Genomic DNA, 20,505 nt, shown 5'->3' with positions numbered 1-20,505 from the left:
CTGGGTTAGCAGAGGAGTTTTGCGTGTGTGTAAGACTTCTGTGTTAGGTCGGACATTGCCGCGTGTTTGTTGAACATAACAATGGAAGGTCAGGTAAGGGGAGTTATCCAATAATTAATAATTAAACAAGGGGGCGGGGACAAAGAGAAGACACAGAAGCACACAGCCCCAACAAAGGCCATATGCTACCACATAAAACATGGGTCAAACATGTGCCACGATCCTGGCACATGAACTACTGTATAAATAACTGTGAGAGGCTGGCAGGATCATGACAGATGCTCCTAATAAAAATGTGTTAGACTTCATGCGGCGCTATGCAGACCTATCGGCAGCTGATTTGAAGCAGTTCATGCCGGTTAGTAATTTAGTTCAACTTGAGCTGGCGCTGAAGGCACGTGACTGTGTCATATGGTTTTAAAGTACTGCGTTTAGAGAGTAGCTGGCTAGCTCAAATGTTTCTGGTTGCAACTTTTAATTAAATGTTTGTTTTTATCAAATTCACCATCTAATTCATTTCATTTGCGATAAAACAAAGGAGAAATGGCGCACACGTTACTACGGCAAGCAGCAGGTGTCTGGCTTGACGACTCCGTCTTTAACTCCTCCTTGACTGCAAGCCGCAAACCTCACCGATCGATCTGCGCAGCGCTGGATGATCTCGAACACACCTAAACAGTCCTTCCAGAAAAACGCGAGTTTCTTTTTTGGGATTGTTGAGGGCAAAAATCCTTGATCTTGCGGCACGTTTTCAAAAAATATTTTTCACTACTACTCTTTAGACAACTAAATGCCATTTTTACATATGATCTGTTCTGTTGTCAGACATAAAACGAGTAGACTATAAAATAGTGACTAAACACGACCCAGTAACACCTCGTGTTTAATCCAACTGTTGCTAAAATCTTAAACGTGACATCATCTGACAAAATCACCATACATTTACATTCACTTACTGCTGTTGCCCTTCTCATCAATGTCTTGTTTTGTTATGAGCCCTTTATTATTTTATATGTGAGTTTTATTGTATATCGCGTATAGCACAGACAATTTGGGGCAAATTCCAAAATATGAGAGAATACACTGTAAGTTAACTGTTACATAGAGTTACTACAAAACATGTGCGCGGAGCACACAGCATATACAGTAGATGGAGAGAACACTAATGCTAACCTTTCGTCAAGTCATGATAAACTCGATCAGCGTCTTCTCTGTCAGTAACATCTGTGACTGTTGACGTTAACGTGAAAAAGAAAGTATACGGAGGAACGGACATTGAAAACACCAAACTGTTATGTAGAGAGAGGCGCGTGTGCATGCAACATTTGAAAGAAAGGGAGTGTGGAGGCGCGCTGAGCACTTGCAACAATGAATTAACAGTTTTTCAAACAGTAAAATATAAATGGAAATCATGAAAAATCTATTTGTGGCGGCCAGTGTCGATTCTGTGGCGGTGCGCCACAAGTAAATAAATGTATGGGCAAAACTGCCGCATATTTTGCGCACGGAAATCTGCAATTTATGCTGTGAAAGTGCGGCATATTTGAAAAAATGAGCCCCCCCCCCCCCGCATAAATACGCGGAGTTTGGCTGATTATGCGTTATATCATGCGATCGCATAATCACGTTTTTTCTGGAGGGACTGCCTAAAGACTTTAGCCTGACCCATACCCCACAGACAGCATCACATGTTGTTGAGAGTCATGCAAGAGCCAATGAGATTTAAACTGTTTTAACAACATGGCACCATAGAATTTAGTGTGTTTTACTAAATTTTGTGTTTGTTTTGGTTTAGTTAAATAAGCCCAAATATTAATTGTTTATTCTCACAAACATTTAGAAGACATTTATTGGTGTCTTCTAAAATTTCTTCTTTAATATTTTAGTCATCCTCATTGGTTAACCACAATTCATATATCAAAAGCATAATTCAACTTATTTTACTCTTCTTCATTGTTCTCGCTGTTTTTTTACACCTGCCTCACAGGTCCGGATGTCTTTCACATTTACACCTACATTTCAATATGTCACCTAGAAAAGAGCGTGTATTCTTTTTTTAATTAAAGCACTGAGTGAATTGTAAAATCAGTTCACTGTGAATAACAATACATTTCTCACTCTGTTAGCTGCTTTGCTTAAGACCAGTGATAGAGCTGAGAAGAAAAATACATTTGTGTTTAATTTAATTTATTACATTATTTATCATTAATCTAATTATATAATTTATTTATTGTTGTATTATTATTTTTATATTATATTAATTTCATTATATCTAGTAATTCCTTTCTACATGCTGTTTAATCGTTATTGTCTTCAGAAGGAGATATGGGTCTCCAACGGTCTCCATCTTAAAGTTTTTATTAACGTCACAAGAATGTTGTAAAACCGTAAATTCAGTTATTAAAATTACTTTTATGGGAGAGAAAGACAGCAACAACAACAACTCTCAGAATTTCCAAATTAACATGCAAACTTATTGTGCTGAATCATCCAAAATGACATATGCTGCTGTAATGAAACAGAAATAAGCGAAACCGGCGTACAAGAAGTTTGTTCTGATAACTTAAGGAAGTGACTGCACTCAGCAAAACTCACCAAAGCTTAACTCTCAACCAATTCCACAGCGTGCGTCAACAACCAGATTACACATATGGGACATCATAAAGTTGACTGGTAATCTTCTATTCCGGGAGTACATACAACTTGGTTGCAATTGTGCTTGAATATACATTTCCCTTCATGCCAAAAAGATTTATACGACCCAGAGGAAAGGTTAACATTAAATTTATGGGATTAAATTCAACATCCGTCTTCCTCCAAAGGTAAACTTTCCCTAGGAAATGCAATATATCAGCAAAGAGACGTTTTGCCGTGCAATTTATCATGAAGGGTCTCTCTTCTTCTGGAGGGTTGCTAAATAAATTAATATTTGTTGCCAGTCTCGGACCTCCGTCCAGAAGTCTGCCAAGAGCAAGACCACCACGTGTTTGAATATATTTGCATAAACCAAAACAACTTTGCAAATAATTATAGTAAAGATGACATCACCAATATAGTGCTACATTTATATTCAAAGTTTATCAAATCGAACCCAAAAGGAAACCAGAAAATGTAATTATTCTATCAAACTACAGTGATTTCTAATGAATGCGGATGAAGAGGTCTTCAAAGAATGCCACAAAATATTGCACTCTTTCATCTCAACAAAGATCATAAATATATAGCTCTGTGTCGCAAATCCTATAGGCTTCTTACTTATGCTAGGGCCACAAAATATTTTTTTTTCAGATCTTATTAGATTTTCAAAATGCGAGAGACCACAAACGATGAAAAAATTATGTTTTGTAAGATTTGTTCCTATTGTGTGTGAATTGCTGCTTTGTTAGCATTTTAGGACTTCCAGTTATCTTTGTCTCTAAGGGTTTCTAAATGGGGTTTTGGTTAAATGGTTTAATAAAGATTTTGGGTTAACACAAGCTGAAAATATTTTTTGTGTTATTCTACAACATAAAATACAGTATTACCCACACTTGTGATTTTTAAAAGTGTTTGCATGTCTTTAACACAACATGATCTCATGGAAAGTCTGTTATAGTCATGGAAAAATGTGATTAATTTATTAATGTCCATGGCACGGAAATCAGCTTTTTTTGTGCCTTGAGCATGAATGTCTTTGTTGTGCCACTCTCGCAAATTTCTATAAATCATTTTTTGTGTCTGTGGAAAAATTAGTTTTTTTTTTCGTGTCATTTTATGTATTTTTTTCTCATTTTTTCCCTTTTGTCGCTTGGGGTTAGAGTTGGGGTTTGGGTTACCTGTAGGATGTCTAAAAATTTAACAGAAAGTGAATCTTACTCCATCCCCAAGCGACAATGGTAAGAAAATAGGAAAAAACTATGAGAAAACAATACATAAAATGACAAAAAAAAGAAAGTTGTGCAATGGACAAAACTATTTATAGAAATTCGTGCGAGTGACACGACAAAGACGTTCATGCTTAAGGCACGAAAAAAGCTGAATTTTGTGCCATGGACACAAATAAATTTATACTTTTTTTTCGTGACCATTACACAACTTTCTGTGAGATCAGTCTGCTTTAATATGGTGGTTGCTTTCAAGTTGCAGACAAGTCAGACCTGTTAACCAATCAGATTTCAGAAAAAAAGTTTACAGTTTGGTTCAAGTTTAAGCTTAAAAACAGGATTAGCTACTTCTTAAACTTGTTTTACACTTTTTATTTCCCTCTGATTTTAGGGGTCGGTTATGGTTAGAGTTGGGGGTGTTTTTAGGTTTTATTTACAAAAATGTTGTTCTTGGGTCATCTCTCACTTGGCAAAATCAGGTTGAGCACATGGGCTACAGATGTTGTTGGGGACTTAAGTCATCATGCATAAAAATCTTAAAAACTCTAGAAAAAAAGTAAATGGTACAAATGATTTTGATAGACAAAACGTGTAAACTGAACACAACCCTTATTTTTGCAATAAATTAAAAAGCCTATGCACGTTGCCGATGGAACCATTGCAAAGCTAACCTCTGGGCTGGCCTACACACAGTAAAAAAAATAGTTAAAGTTAACTAATATTTTTAAGTTGAATTAACTCATTTTAATTTTAAGGCAGCCATGTAACTTACAGTACTTTTTTTTAGTTCAACCAACTAATCTTTTATCGTGCAAATAAATAAATATCCTTATATTAATCTTTATATTCTTCTTTATGTGATCTAAATTCAGTTTAACCCATTGTTTGGGTAATATTGCATCATTAGCTTACTTAGCAACATGCTACGCTTATGATGTCACACTCGGGTCGAGTCAGGTGTGTGGTTTAGGGCTGTCACTTTTGAGAAAAATCAAATTCGAATGGATTTCGAATATCATGCAATGCATCCGAATTTATTCGAATATCTAGGCGCCAACCCCCGTGCACGCATAAAAAAAACACCGTAATGGTGATTCAATCACAAAATTATTAACAGTGACAGTCATAAACAGGGCTGTCTGGATTACTTTTTTACTAAATGTTTGAAACAGCAGGTTATCAACGTATGAATAACACACTTATATATATAAAAAAACGATTCAGAACAATTACAAACAATAACGTGACAACTTAAAAAACGGAATTTGCGCCCACAGATTTCGGCAGAATTTAATGCCCGTCATTGACAAGCACACATATCCCGCGCTTGAGCGTGTTTGTGAGAAGTAATCTCATTGACAACAAACACACATACATAGTCTATCCCGCGCATTTGTGAGCCGTCATTGACAAGTACATTAACCCTGCGCGTGCTGTTTGATTGTCCGTTTTTAATGATATAGTGCACAAACCATTTGAGACTTGAGATGAAATTAAACTCACCGCTGAGTTTCGTAGATCTCACTTGACTCTGTCGTCTATGTGACGCGCGACAGTTAGCACATTATCATTTCAAATCCGTTTAAGAGACATGCTATTGTTGTTTAATATAAAGTTTACATTGCGTTGTAAAAATGATGAAATTGTCTTCATACATGCTAATTTCATAATGCGAACGTATTAACACAAGCTTTTTATTCTGTTATAATATTTAACACTATAAACTATATGTCATTTTATATACAAACTATAATTCTATCTTGACATGCACATGAGTTTGATTTTGGTCCCATTTGATTTCCTCTCTTGCGCACAGTTGCCGTCGTCGGTTTCACTCTCAGCCTCCTTCCTATTATGAGGTGTTACTGTAAAAAATGCGCTACACATGGCATTTAAAAAACCGGATGGTTTATTTATAGTTCGAATACGGATATTTAACGTCATGTTTGAATGCATATTCGAATATCGAATAAAAAGTGACAGCCCTAGTGTGGTTTGTGTACGCAGATCTATTTGTTTGTATACTTGTTGTAATACTAGTTGCTGCCTATAGTGTTCAGTCAATTGGCATGTAGCTGCTAGCTGAATTTAGTCCATATAGACAAACAATGTGACAACTCACCTTATTAAAGAAATCTGTATCCGATGTCACCAGAAACATAACAAAAGATGTCCCACTGGCCAAATCCTAAGACCTAAAGTATCTCAAACAATGTCTGACGTCACCCAAGTCTTCACAAGGGAGGGTGTGATGTTGAAATGTTACTTTCACACAGTCACAAAAACGATTCACACAGTTAAAGCTCGTAAATTAATCCCTCGATGGTGAATGTCACACATTTTAATTAATCACGCTTGACTTAGACTGCCAGAGTTTGAAAAGAAATGTCACTATGCCAAGATTATTTATGCCTTCAAACATTTTAGGAGCTCAATCAAGTGTCGTCTGAGCTGCTCGACGCAGTGGGAGGGGGGAAGATTTACCTATCAGAAACATACAGCGATGCATCACACCATTGAGTCAGGAGTAACTGCGCTACTCACCGTACTCAGAAACCCTCGGCCGAGATTGTTCTCATGACTGATCATCTGGGAGCAATTAAATAAACTTTAGCTAGACCCATGCGTGACTCCCTTCAAAACTGACACATTAGGGGGCATTTGGGTTGCTCAGGTGTAAAGTCGAGACCCCCGAGAGCTTTGTAAACGTTCTCTCAGGTAGCATTCCATTGTTTTTATCTGCAAACAAGTTTCTGTTAAAACATTTTGTTACTGCAAGCCATGTTTGTTGTGTGAGAAGACCAGTGGAGGATGTAACATGCAAATTGATTTGGTTAAGTGACCTGACGTCAACATTTTCTCGGATTTGGTGAAATAGCATTTTCTGGGTAAAACGTGTGATACAGATCTCAAGCTGATCTCAAAAGGAATCTATAAAGATGATAAATAAGCGCAGCTAAGACATTTATCAAGTTAAAATCCTTTTATAAAGGATTTGTTAAATGCATGAGTATGTCTCAAAAGCTTGTGTATTCACAAAGGCCTGCGCTTTCTTATTTCAATTTAAAATAATCAAAATACATTTCTAGTCTGTAGCATTTCCCAAAAGTGACTAAACAAAAGCTTCTCCCATGACTTTAAGCCATTTCATCTGAAATGGTTTGACGCATATGAAGACATAGATAGAAAAGTGTACAGAATGATACAACTTTTGGTGTCTTCAGGACCCTGTTGCAGCTTATTACAAGAAATGCTTCTGGTCTCAGATCATTAAACAAGCGCTGGTACCTCTGTGTGACCGCAGCAGGTCGTCCACCGGAGGCTGTGTCTCGTCGACACCTCTCTGCACACATACCACACAAGGTGACACAAGAAAGATGATGATGTATTTTCACTTGTCTACCCAGAAGTTGTTTTTATAATAACATATATTGTCATCTTTGATTAACTTTAATGTGAAATGCATTCAAGTGTTGTTCATATAGGGCCATTTTGTAATTTTACTGTGAATTAATATCAGTTATATCTTAAATGCTAAACAAACATTATAACACAATAAGTGCCTTATACATTGATTACAGCTGTTTTTCTAACAATCGTCATTTACCACCCTACTGAAAAATCCAGCTAAGGCCAGCATAAGATGGTGTGCTGGTTTTAGCTGGTCTCCCAGCTTGGTTTTAGCTGGTTTTGATGGTGTAGTAAGCTGGTTTAGCTGTGTTTTGGTCACTTTTTAAGCTGGTCTAGCTGGACTTAGCTGGTCAGGCTGGAAGACCAGCTGACCCAACAGCATGACCAGCTTTGCCAGACCGGGAGGACCACCTTAAACCAGCTACCAGCTTATGCTGGTCTTAGCTGGATTTTTCAGTAGGGCAGCCACACACCCTCTTACCAAACCTGCATTGCGGTTGTTTTTGACAATTGATCAGACAGATTCATCACATTCAAACGGTTCTCAGTGCCAGTGGCTTACCAGATTTTTGAGAAATGTACAAAGTTACTTGGTTGCCTTAAAGGGGACAGAGAATGAAAAACCATTTTTACCTTGTCTTTGTTGAATAATGGTAGTCTACCCACATTCACAAACATACAAAAAGTCCTAAACATGCTAAACATCTCAGTCTCATAGAAATTTCTCTTTTAGAAATGTCAGCCAGAAAACAGCCCAATCTGAAAAACTGATGCTTATGACATCACATGCATCTCACTGCCCCTCCACTTTAAATTAATTGGCTACATTTTTTGAGTGGCAGCAAAGTCAGCCAATCAGTATGAGATTGCAAGTTAAGCCAGTAGGGGGAGCCAAATAGGTGCAAAACCACTTGTTTAAAATCCCCCACCCTAATAAAGCTATCTGAGAGAGGTTTTTAGGAAGCTTCGTAAGGCATTACAGACCCAAAAAAAAAAATTGTCTACATGTCAAATCACAGAACTATAAATAACTTTGCAACTTCATGTCAACTAACTTTCAATAATTTGAAACTATACGTCAAATGTCATAAGTGTATTAGCAGACTGTAAGGGTTAAAGTTAGGGACAACATGATCTCACAAAGTTCAGTGGGATAGTCATGGAATTTTTTGCTCATTTTTTCATGGCATTCTCACGGATCTCCGCATATTTCCAAAATCTAACCAAATCTAACCCTAAACCGAAGCGACAATGGTAAGAAAATAGGACAAAACAGTTGAGTAACCAATCCGTGAGAATGCCACGGAAAAGAAAGTCTGTGGCAGGGCCACTGAAATATGAGGAGATCCGTGAATATGCCATGTAAAAATTAGCAAAAAATTCCGTGACTATGCCAAGGAAATTCGTGAGATCATTGGTCATCCCTCCCAATGACGAGGTTTTACGGCAATCCGTATTTCCGCTATTATCCACCAAGCTCTTACCCAACTTATAAAACCTGGAAGTATTCCCTTAGGGCAGTGGTGGGGAACCCTGGTCCTGGAGGGCCACTGTCCTGCAGAGTTTAGTTCCAACCCTAATTAAACACTCCTGAAAAATCTAATTAAAGTCTTCAGGATTACTTGGGAATTAAATTCAGGTGTGTTTGATTACGGTTGGAACTAAACTCTGCAGGACAGTGGCCCTCCAGAACCCAGGGTTCCCCACTCCTGCCTTAGGGCAAACACTTTGTGTATGTTTTGAGGATCGCTCTAAATCTGATCTCTATCAAAAGTCTTTCAGAAAAATGCAATTATCTCAGCTTTTTGCTCAAAATTTGATTTTTTTTTTTAAAACATACCCATATATGAGAGGTAATCAAAAAAGAGGACAAATGAAGGTAGGATGAAACTTTTTTTTTTAAAGCAGAAGGCTGTTCCTTTTTTTATATATATTGTATGTTTATATTTTTAAAGAAGATAATTTTCTGGAAGGTATTAAACTGCTGTGAAAATTATGAAAAATGCTGCCGCAGCTGACAACTTAAGAAAAAATGCTGGTGGGGAAAGAGCTAATAATATCTTTCTGAAACATAGTCTGTAAAAAATATGGACGTGGTGTCCATGACATCATTCACTAGTTTGTGAAAAGCTTTTTTGAAGCCAATAGTGGGCGGGGCTTGCCTGCCATCTTGGCCATGCATCACTTACGCATAACCCAAAATGAGTAAAGAGACCGAACGTGGGTGAAGCTGAGGTGGCTGGTTGCTGAAACCATGCCTGTCTAGCTCGATTCTAGTGACAGCAGTGGCACCCGTCACTCAAGTGGCCAAACCCTTAATTATGCAGAACTTTAAGGCTTAATATAATTTAAACAGATCAGTTACAAAAAAATTCACCACCTCGCAGTTGTCATGAAGGGAAAAATTAGCTATACAGACCAAAAACACTTTTTGTACCAGACTGTAAACATATTATTTTCTAGTGTATAGTTGGGCATTTTAAAATGAGGCTCTATGGAAATTCACTCCCCTTTGGAGCCAACCTCTGGTGGCCAGTCGATGAATGCCATTTAAAGGATAATTCCGGTATTTAACACTTTGAGTCTCATTTCTGGTTTGTTTTGGATGAACTACAGTGATGGACACAGAAATTTTGACAATGGGTCGTGTCTTGAGTTTTTGACTCGTTTAGAAGCGTCTCTTGACTGCTTCAGAATGGAAGTCAATGACCATGCACAAATATGTCATTAAAACAACACTTAACGTTCATTTTCAAAACTGTACTACTCACCTACTCACACTTGTCGTCTTTTATTTGGCATTTTGTAAAATTCCATTGACTTCTCTTGGAAGACTCATTGCTCGCTGATATATCACTCCGCCACCGGGAAACAGAAAAGGGTCTGTTTACATGTGGTTGTAGTTTTTTCGCTCGGTTTCTCTCAGAATAAAATTTTCCCATATTTGATGGCTCAGTGACCAGCTTTAGGTTTGAAGTTGAGCTCGATTGTGACTGTCTATACGCTAGACACAGAGCGTACTTGTACGTCAAAGTGGTTGTCGCCATCAAGTGGCCGGGAGTGTGCTGACGCTTCGGACTCAAATATAGAGTGGAAGTATATATGTCACAAGGTGACGATCTTTCAGGGCGGAACCAAAAGTTGAGGAAGTTTGGTTCCGCCCGGATGTTTCCGTCCAGACCGGAGAACAGAAACACCGGACATCCGGCAGCTCCGCGAAGGCTGTAATCAGCCGATTGGGCACAGCTGTGCCTAGTTAAAGAGATCGCCGGGCAATTGGACAACTGGAGAACAGAGAGGAGTATAAAAAGCACAGTTAGATCACAGTTGAGAGGTCGTAGTGTGTGCTGAGGAACGGAGCTGTGCTCATTGTTAGACGTGGTGGCTGTCTGTATTTCTCTCTCTCTCCCTCTCTCGTTGTAGTTTACGGTGGACCTGCTGGAGTAAATGGAAAATCCTATGGGTACAAAGGAACTTTGGTCTAACCAGTACTTTTGAAGGAGTAAAGCAGGAAGAAAATTGACCTTGTTGTACAACGTAAACAAAGGCTATTCGCTGTGAGTATACCTTTTTGGTGTGGAGTAACTTGCAGAAATTAACCTGTATAACCGTTGGAAACCTCCAGGAGAAGGAGGGCGGCCCTACCCCTACAATAGTGTGGTGGGCGAGCCGTTAGAAGTGTAAAACCAAACAGCCACAGCAACTAGGTTCTACTTTGGTCGTATTTCCATCGCCCCCATCTCAGCCCAAGCGCAGTGGAGGACACCGGGCGTTTCCCTTGTTGTGTTGCACTTATAGTGTGGTGAGTGAGACTTTGCAATTAATAAGCTTTTCACGTTGGAGTGGTGCTGTGTATTTGCTGTGGGTTGCTGTGTGTCTTGATAGACGAAGCCCCGCATCATCCATTTTCTTCTACTGGGCAGAGGACGGAGAGGCTAACGACCTCAGAAATTACTGCTACCATACGCAGTGTGCTGTTTTGGAGTACGAAGGGACGCAGATTAAGAGCTGTCAGTGACTGTGAGTAAAATATTGGAAATATTCGTGGTGTAAACTTACCTGTGTCTGTCTTTGTCGCAGAGTCAGAGGCGAAAGGGTCCGCCGCCCCCGCGGTCCCTACAAAGGGGCGCCCCTGTCCAGGATTCGATCGCCTTACGGGCAGTGGAGATAGGGCAGCGCTCGACCCGGTGAGGTGGTGTGTGACCTTCGCCCCTCTGCTGACCTACGGAGGAAACCATACCTACCCAGAGAGCTGTAAGCAGCAGAGCCGGTGAGAAATACTCGAAGTCCCAGTAACAGTGTCTTTGTGTCCTAGCGGCCACCTGTGGAGAGAGAGGAGAACGAGAGTGAATAATTGAAGAACAGACTGTGAACGTGATACCTACCCAGAGAGCTGTAAACAGCAGAGCCGGTGAGAAATACTCGAAGTCCAAGTAACAGTGTCTTTGTGTCCTAGTGGCCACCTGTGGAGAGAAAAGGAGAACGAGAGTGAATAATTGAAGGACAGACTGTGAACGTGATACCCACCCAGAGAGCTGTAAACAGCAGAGCCGGTGAGAAATACTCGAAGTCCAAGTAACAGTGTCTTTGTGTCCTAGTGGCCACCTGTGGAGAGAAAAGGAGAACGAGAGTGAATAATTGAAGAACAGACTGTGAACGTGATACCTACCCAGAGAGCTGTAAACAGCAGAGCCGGTGAGAAATACTCGAAGTCCAAGTAACAGTGTCTTTGTGTCCTAGTGGCCACCTGTGGAGAGAAAAGGAGAACGAGAGTGAATAATTGAAGAACAGACTGTGAACGTGATACCTACCCAGAGAGCTGTAAACAACAGAGCCGATGAGAAATACTCGAAGTCCAAGTAACAGTGTCTTTGTGTCCTAGTGGCCACCTGTGGAGAGAAAAGGAGAACGAGAGGGAATAATTGAAGAACAGACTGTGAACGTGATACCTACCCAGAGAGCTGTAAACAGCAGAGCGGTGAGGAATACTCGAAGTCCAAGTAACAGTGTCTTTGTGTCCTAGTGGCCACCTGTGGAGAGAAAGGAGAACAAGAGTGAATAATCGGAGAACAGACTGTGTAACGTGATACCTACCCAGAGAGCTGTAAACAGCAGAGCCGGTGAGAAATACTCGAAGTCCAAGTCTAAGTAACAGTGCCTTGTGTCGCAGTGACGGCCCGTGGGAAACAAGGAGAACGAGGGCGAACGGACGACGGGGAACGTGAAGGCACGCGGGGCGAGGACCCCCTGCCGAACAGAGGAAAGGTACGCAGACAGCGGAAAATCTCCTTACCAGTCCCCTGAATTTGTTCTGCCTCCAGGAAGGAAGAAGGAGGGCGCCATGGTTAGCAGGGTCCAGGCCGGAGCCTGACGTTTCCCCTTTTTCCCCGGCTTACAGTGGGCTGCATCCCTGTTGCCCTTGCCCTGTCTGCCCGTGGTTGCAGTCTCCCTGGAGGGAGGAGAAGAAGCCCATTAGTTTTAATTTCCCCTTCCCCATTCCCCAGTTCTTTTAAATATTTAAACTCAATAAAGCTTGTTTTATATTTTACTTACCTGGTTCCGTGTTTGTCTGGTCATTGGGTTGGCTTTGGGGACCTCCTCGAGGTGGGAGTCGAGAAGGGGCGTGGCTTTAGTCTAACATAGCCAGCCCCTGGTGGTGACAGATTTTGGCGTAGTCGGCAGGGCCCCACCTCGAGTTGAGTAACCAAGGTCACCCAATGACTGACAACGCGGGGCCTGCAGCCCCACCCCGTGCCACGTCCATCATCATGGGAAGCCCATGGATCCAGAAATATGGAGGAGCAGAGTCGGAGGTACGACTGGCTGAATGGAAGGCCCAGTTGGAGTACTTGGCCGACTTACAGGGCCTTAGCGCCGCCCAGAGGCTCCAGTTTGTATTGAACTCCCTAGAGGGAGAAGCACGACGAGAGGTACAAGCCGCCCCCGAAGCAATCAGAGCCACCGCCCAGACTGTGTTCCAGTTCCTTACCGAGCAATATGGTGACCATACCCCCGTAGCTGTCCTCCGTTCACAATTTTTTAATTGTAAGCAAGGCCCCCGACAACCCATTAGAGCTTTTGCCCTCCGGCTGCGGGAGCAGTTCACTCGCCTGCAGGCCCGACGAGACCATGGGCTAGGAGACGGAGAGGCCTTGTTACGCGACCAGTTCCTCTTGGGGATGAAAGAGGGCCCCGTGAGGCAAAGTCTGAGGGTCCAGTTTCGGAGGGACCCTGGGCTTACTTTTGAAGACCTAAAGAAGGAGGCGCTGGCCCTGGAGGGTGACGAGGTCGAAGTAAGTGAAACCCCCGTATGTGCAGTCGTAAGTGGAAATACAGCAGCACCGCCTGAACGCACCGATTGGAAGCAAGCCCTGAAAATAGAGTTGTTGAAAGACGTCCGAGAGCAGATGTCGGAACTATCTAAAACCCTCCTGGGAGAACTTCGCCAAGGTAGGGCGCGAGAGGAACCGAGGCCGGCACCCCGAGAGCGAGTCTACTCTGAGAGGGGCCGAGAGCCACCGGGACGCCCGAACCGTTTTAACCGGCCCCGCTTCGAATGGGATGACCAGGGGCGGCCCATCTGCAATCGTTGTGGAGAACCAGGGCATTATAGCCGTCAGTGCGGGCCTCGCAGGGCATCGGAAGGGGGTTTTTAGGACGACCGGCCACAGTGGGTCGTGTGGCCGGGACCCCTCGAGAAGACCCGGGAAGAAGTGACAATTCTAGAGACCAGATGGTGGGGCATAGCCCAATGGCGGAGGTAAAGGTATGTGGCAAGACAGTACAGTGCCTGGTAGATACGGGCTCTCAAGTGACATTGTTTGCAGAAAGTCTCTCGCAGGAAGTATTCGGGAAGCAGAGGGTACAAGGAGGAGAGGCCCCCTGGCTGACGTTGCGGGGCGCCAACGGCCTAGAGATCCCTTACATTGGCTACCGGCTGACGGACTTAGAAGTTCACGGGGTGTTAGTCCCCCAGAAAGGGGTGATCATCGTGGAAGACAGGTGTTTGGGTGTCCATAGAGCCCTATTAGGTATGAACGTTCTCTCCGAGTGTTGGGAGGAGTTATTTCGGGCTAAGCCCGGCCCTAGGATCTCCCCTGTCGAGAGGCCCCTATGGGAGCGAGTAGTCGCCGACTGTCATCGGGTCCAGATGACCCAGGTCCGCAGAGGCCGGGAAGAGGTAGGAAGAGTGATGTGTCGCTTTGCTTTATCTATCCCCCCTAGGAGTGAGGCCATGGTGTGGGTGAGAGTGGCCCCCCGAGGAGTTGGCCCCGAAGAATGGGTATTGGTTGAACCCCATGCCGATTGCCCCCAAGTGGAAGTAGCACGAGGCCTAGCGGCGGTCCACCGGGGGAGGGTCCCTGTAAAGGTTCGAAATGACCATCCATATCCAGTACACTTACACCGACACCAGCGGCTGGCCCGATTAACGGGGGTCGCACCCCATCAGGTGGGGGAAGAGAGAGATGTTAGTTTCCGTCAGGTGTGCCCCACCGTCATCGAGGTGGCCCTGACACAGATGGAGGCCCCTTCGAACAACGGGGAGAGGGACGTGCCGAGGCACCTGGCAGGTGAGTCCCTACAAGGGGAAAAGTTGGAACAGGCGCAGTCACAAAAACTCCAAGCCCTCCTTCAGAAGTGGCAACATGTGTTTGCAAGACACGAGGAGGATTACGGGTGCACTAAGGTGGTGGAACATCATATTCCGACTGGAGATGCAGGGCCAAGTAGGGAGAGGTACCGGCCGATCCCACCCACCTTGTACACAGAGGTACGCTCACTATTGCAGGGCATGCTGGGGCGGGGCATCGTCCGGGAAAGCAGTAGTCCATGGGCAGCCCCTATCGTGCTTGTGCAGAAAAAGTCGGGAGCTTGGAGGTTTTGTGTGGACTACCGTAAGCTCAACCTGGTGACCAAAAAAGACGCTTTTCCCCTACCACGGATCGAAGACTCCCTGGCCGGTCTCACGCGGTCCGCGTGGTACTCCACTTTGGATCTGGCCAGTGGGTATTGGCAGGTGCCGGTGGCCGAGGCCGATAGGGAGAAGACCGCCTTCACGACCCCGTTTGGATTATTCGAGTGGGAACGGATGCCCTTCGGGCTCTGTAACGCCCCAGCCACGTTCCAACGCCTGATGCAGCGCTGTCTTGGAGGTCAGTTAATGGAGTCAGTCTTGGTATATTTAGATGATGTAATTGTGTACTCCCCAGATTTTGATTCCCACCTCCGACACCTCGAAGAGGTTTTCCAGGCGATGGAGAAGTATGGGCTGAAATTGCAACCCGATAAATGCCATCTGTTGAGGCGAGAAGTCCAGTTTCTGGGTCACGTGGTCAGCGCTGCTGGGGTGGCCGTAGACCCTGGGAAAGTCTCTGCGGTAAGAGATTGGAGTGCACCCAAGACTGTGAGGCAAGTACGATCATTTCTAGGGTTTGTGGGATACTACAGACGGTTTATAAAAGACTTTTCAAAGATTGCTAAGCCGCTTAACCAGCTGCTGGTCGGTACAGGGCGGAACCGGGGACGGGGGTCACCCCCTATTGACTGGGATGAGTCCTGTGAGGTGGCCTTTCAGAGATTGAAGCAGGAATTGTTACAGGCTCCTATCTTGGCCTATGCAGACTTTACTCAACCATTTATCTTGTATACAGACGCTAGCAACCTGGGGTTGGGAGCGGTCTTGGCCCAACGACAAGCAGGAACGGAACGAGTGATCGCCTACGCAAGCCGAAGCCTCCATCCAGCTGAGAGGAACGATGCCAACTACAGCTCATTCAAACTGGAACTGCTGGCCCTAAAGTGGGCCCTGAGCGAGAAGTTTAAGGACTACCTCTGGGGCGCTAAGGTAACGGTGATTACGGACAATAATCCTTTGGTGCATTTACAGACAGCGAAGTTGGGAGCTGTGGAGCAGCGCTGGGTGGCACAACTTGCAAATTTTGATTATCAACTGCAGTATCGGCCTGGGCGAGAGCACACGAACGCGGATGTCTTGTTCCGACTACCAGAGGTGGACAACCCCGGGTGCCGGGGGGGCCAGGAAGAAGAAAGCCAGAGGGAAGGCTATCTGATAGGGGCCGTGGAGGCGCCAGGAGGCCAGCAGGAGGCGATACCGGGGAACTGGGGCTGGGACCCCTGTCGGTGGAAAGCGAGGCAGGCCCAGGATCAGGATGTGTGTCAGGTGAAGACGTGGGTGGAGCAGGGCCGACGGCCAACGTCGTCTGAGAGACTGACCCAGACAGAGACGGGAAAAAGACTGCTGGGACAGTGGGACAAGCTGGAACTACAAGAAGGGGTGCTTTGCCGAAAGGTTAGTGACCCGAAGCTGGGCGAGGAGGTGCGCCAGATCGTGGTGCCCGCCGATCAAGCAGCAGCCCTGGTGTCCGCCTACCATGATCAGCTGGGGCACCAGGGACAAGAACGAACCATATCTCTGCTGCGCAGGTTTTTCTACTGGCCGGGGCTGGAAGCATCAGTACGCAGCTTGGTCCAAGCTTGCCCCATGTGTATGTTGTTCAAATCTCGACGAGAGGCTCGAGCGCCGATGGTGCCCATCCATGCCAAAGCCCCCCTCCACATCATGGCGATGGATTTCCTGACACTGGGCCGGCCACAGGACCGCTATCCGAACATCTTAGTAATCACCGACCTGTTTACAAAATACGCATGGGCAGTTCCCACCCTTGATCAGACGGCAAACACCACCGCAACGGTTCTATGGCGCCACGTCTTCCAAACGTTCGGATGTCCAGAGTTCTTGCACTCAGATCAGGGGGACAATTTCGAATCAAAGGTGATCCGAGAATTATGCCAGCTGTATGGGTGCACTAAGACCCATACGACGTCTTATCATCCTCAAGGAAACGGCTACTGTGAGAGGTTTAATCAGACCCTGTTGGGGCTCCTAGGGACCCTGGATCAACGGAAGCAGAGCGATTGGGTGAGTGCTCTACCGAACCTTTTACAAGCCTATAATAACAGCGTCCATAGTACGACGGGGTATGCCCCCACTTATCTGATGTTCGGCAGACATGTGCGGATGCCCACGGACCTGGTCTTGGGAGTGGCCGCTGGTCAGGAGGAAGGGAGCGTGACGGAATGGGTGGGGCGCCACCACCAACGGCTGCACTTTGCCTACGAACAGGTATCCCAGAGGATACGGGCCACAGGGGAAAAGAACAAGCGGTTGTACGACCGGACGGCCCGGGACGCCCCCTTGTTGCCAGGAGAGAGGGTCTTGGTGCGAGACAATCGGCGGCAAGGCAAGGGAAAGTTGAGTGACCGTTGGGAGACCACCCCGTACGTAGTCTGCAGGCAACAGAGACCGGGACAGCCGGTGTATACCATCCGGCCGGAAGGAAAGGCCGACCCTGAACGTGTGGTACACCGAAACATGATTCGCCCTTGCCCAAATTTCCCCGAGGCCGCGAAAGAGGTAGTTACGGAACCGGCACCTACGGCTCCCTGGATGGAAGGATGGGCTGTGGTACCAGGCCTACCCGTGGTGGCACCACCCCCGGCTGCCCCAGGAGAGCCAGAGCTAGCACCTGAGCCAGTTGAGCCCCCGGCCGCCCAGAGACAACCAGAGCCAGTACCGGAGCCAGCCGAACCCCTGGCCGCCCAGAGACAACCTGAAGAACAGAAACACCGGACATCCGGCAGCTCCGCGAAGGCTGTAATCAGCCGATTGGGCACAGCTGTGACTAGTTAAAGAGATCGCCGGGCAATTGGACAACTGGAGTACAGAGAGGAGTATAAAAAGCACAGTTAGATCACAGTTGAGAGGTCGTAGTGTGTGCTGAGGAACGGAGCTGTGCTCATTGTTAGACGTGGTGGCTGTCTGTATTTCTCTCTCTCTCCCTCTCTCGTTGTAGTTTACGGTGGACCTGCTGGAGTAAACGGAAAATCCTATGGGTACAAAGGAACTTTGGTCTAACCAGTACTTTTGAAGGAGTAAAGCAGGAAGAAAATTGACCTTGTTGTACAACGTAAACAAAGGCTATTCGCTGTGAGTATACCTTTTTGGTGTGGAGTAACTTGCAGAAATTAACCTGTATAACCGTTGGAAACCTCCAGGAGAAGGAGGGCGGCCCTACCCCTACAATAGTGTGGTGGGCGAGCCGTTAGAAGTGTAAAACCAAACAGCCACAGCAACGAGGTTCTACTTTGGTCGTATTTCCATCGCCCCCATCTCAGCCCAAGCGCAGTGGAGGACACCGGGCGTTTCCCTTGTTGTGTTGCACTTATAGTGTGGTGAGTGAGACTTTGCAATTAATAAGCTTTTCACGTTGGAGTGGTGCTGTGTATTTGCTGTGGGTTGCTGTGTGTCTTGATAGACGAAGCATCGCATCATCCATTTTCTTCTACTGGGCAGAGGACGGAGAGGCTAACGACCTCAGAAATTACTGCTACCATACGCAGTGTGCTGTTTTGGAGTACGAAGGGACGCAGATTAAGAGCTGTCAGTGACTGTGAGTAAAATATTGGAAATATTCGTGGTGTAAACTTACCTGTGTCTGTCTTTGTCGCAGAGTCAGAGGCGAAAGGGTCCGCCGCCCCCGCGGTCCCTACAAAGGGGCGCCCCTGTCCAGGATTCGATCGCCTTACGGGCAGTGAAGATAGGGCAGCGCTCGACCCGGTGAGGTGGTGTGTGACCTTCGCCCCTCTGCTGACCTACGGAGGAAACCATACCTACCCAGAGAGCTGTAAGCAGCAGAGCCGGTGAGAAATACTCGAAGTCCCAGTAACAGTGTCTTTGTGTCCTAGCGGCCACCTGTGGAGAGAGAGGAGAACGAGAGTGAATAATTGAAGAACAGACTGTGAACGTGATACCTACCCAGAGAGCTGTAAACAGCAGAGCCGGTGAGAAATACTCGAAGTCCAAGTAACAGTGTCTTTGTGTCCTAGTGGCCACCTGTGGAGAGAAAAGGAGAACGAGAGTGAATAATTGAAGGACAGACTGTGAACGTGATACCCACCCAGAGAGCTGTAAACAGCAGAGCCGGTGAGAAATACTCGAAGTCCAAGTAACAGTGTCTTTGTGTCCTAGTGGCCACCTGTGGAGAGAAAAGGAGAACGAGAGTGAATAATTGAAGAACAGACTGTGAACGTGATACCTACCCAGAGAGCTGTAAACAGCAGAGCCGGTGAGAAATACTCGAAGTCCAAGTAACAGTGTCTTTGTGTCCTAGTGGCCACCTGTGGAGAGAAAAGGAGAACGAGAGTGAATAATTGAAGAACAGACTGTGAACGTGATACCTACCCAGAGAGCTGTAAACAGCAGAGCCGGTGAGAAATACTCGAAGTCCAAGTAACAGTGTCTTTGTGTCCTAGTGGCCACCTGTGGAGAGAAAAGGAGAACGAGAGTGAATAATTGAAGAACAGACTGTGAACGTGATACCTACCCAGAGAGCTGTAAACAGCAGAGCGGTGAGAAATACTCGAAGTCCAAGTAACAGTGTCTTTGTGTCCTAGTGGCCACCTGTGGAGAGAAAGGAGAACAAGAGTGAATAATCGGAGAACAGACTGTGTAACGTGATACCTACCCAGAGAGCTGTAAACAGCAGAGCCGGTGAGAAATACTCGAAGTCCAAGTCTAAGTAACAGTGCCTTGTGTCGCAGTGACGGCCCGTGGGAAACAAGGAGAACGAGGGCGAACGGACGACGGGGAACGTGAAGGCACGCGGGGCGAGGACCCCCTGCCGAACAGAGGAAAGGTACGCAGACAGCGGAAAATCTCCTTACCAGTCCCCTGAATTTGTTCTGCCTCCAGGAAGGAAGAAGGAGGGCGCCACGGTTAGCAGGGTCCAGGCCGGAGCCTGACGTTTCCCCTTTTTCCACGGCTTACAGTGGGCTGCATCCCTGTTGCCCTTGCCCTGTCTGCCCGTGGTTGCAGTCTCCCTGGAGGGAGGAGAAGAAGCCCATTAGTTTTAATTTCCCCTTCCCCATTCCCCAGTTCTTTTAAATATTTAAACTCAATAAAGCTTGTTTTATATTTTACTTACCTGGTTCCGTGTTTGTCTGGTCATTGGGTTGGCTTTGGGGACCTCCTCGAGGTGGGAGTCGAGAAGGGGCGTGGCTTTAGTCTAACATAGCCAGCCCCTGGTGGTGACATATACGCGGTTGTGAGGTATCTGAAAAAATAATTCCACTATAGCAAATAACATGGATGGAAATCATACATTGCGCCAATATATTTGTTTTTAATCATCAACGAACACCACGAACCACT

General features: G+C 45.5%; 1 long non-coding RNA gene across 2 annotated transcripts; it reads left to right on the top strand.

Moving 5' to 3' along the window:
- Positions 1-17,915: 17,915 nt before the first annotated feature.
- On the top strand, positions 17,916-19,890 carry LOC141281432 (uncharacterized). 2 transcript variants are annotated; one of them, XR_012335761.1, is made up of 3 exons: positions 17,916-18,527; positions 18,649-19,562; positions 19,749-19,890. It is a non-coding gene; the product is annotated as an uncharacterized lncRNA (long non-coding RNA). The 2 variants fall into 2 exon arrangements; XR_012335760.1 differs by lacking the exon at positions 19,749-19,890 and adding an exon at positions 19,608-19,698.
- Positions 19,891-20,505: the final 615 nt, after the last annotated feature.

This window comes from Paramisgurnus dabryanus, chromosome 22, assembly GCF_030506205.2.
Source record: "Paramisgurnus dabryanus chromosome 22, PD_genome_1.1, whole genome shotgun sequence".
Lineage (NCBI taxonomy): Eukaryota > Metazoa > Chordata > Actinopteri > Cypriniformes > Cobitidae > Paramisgurnus > Paramisgurnus dabryanus.
Note: the sequence above shows the minus strand (reverse complement) of the source record. Positions and strands in the feature narration are given on the sequence as shown.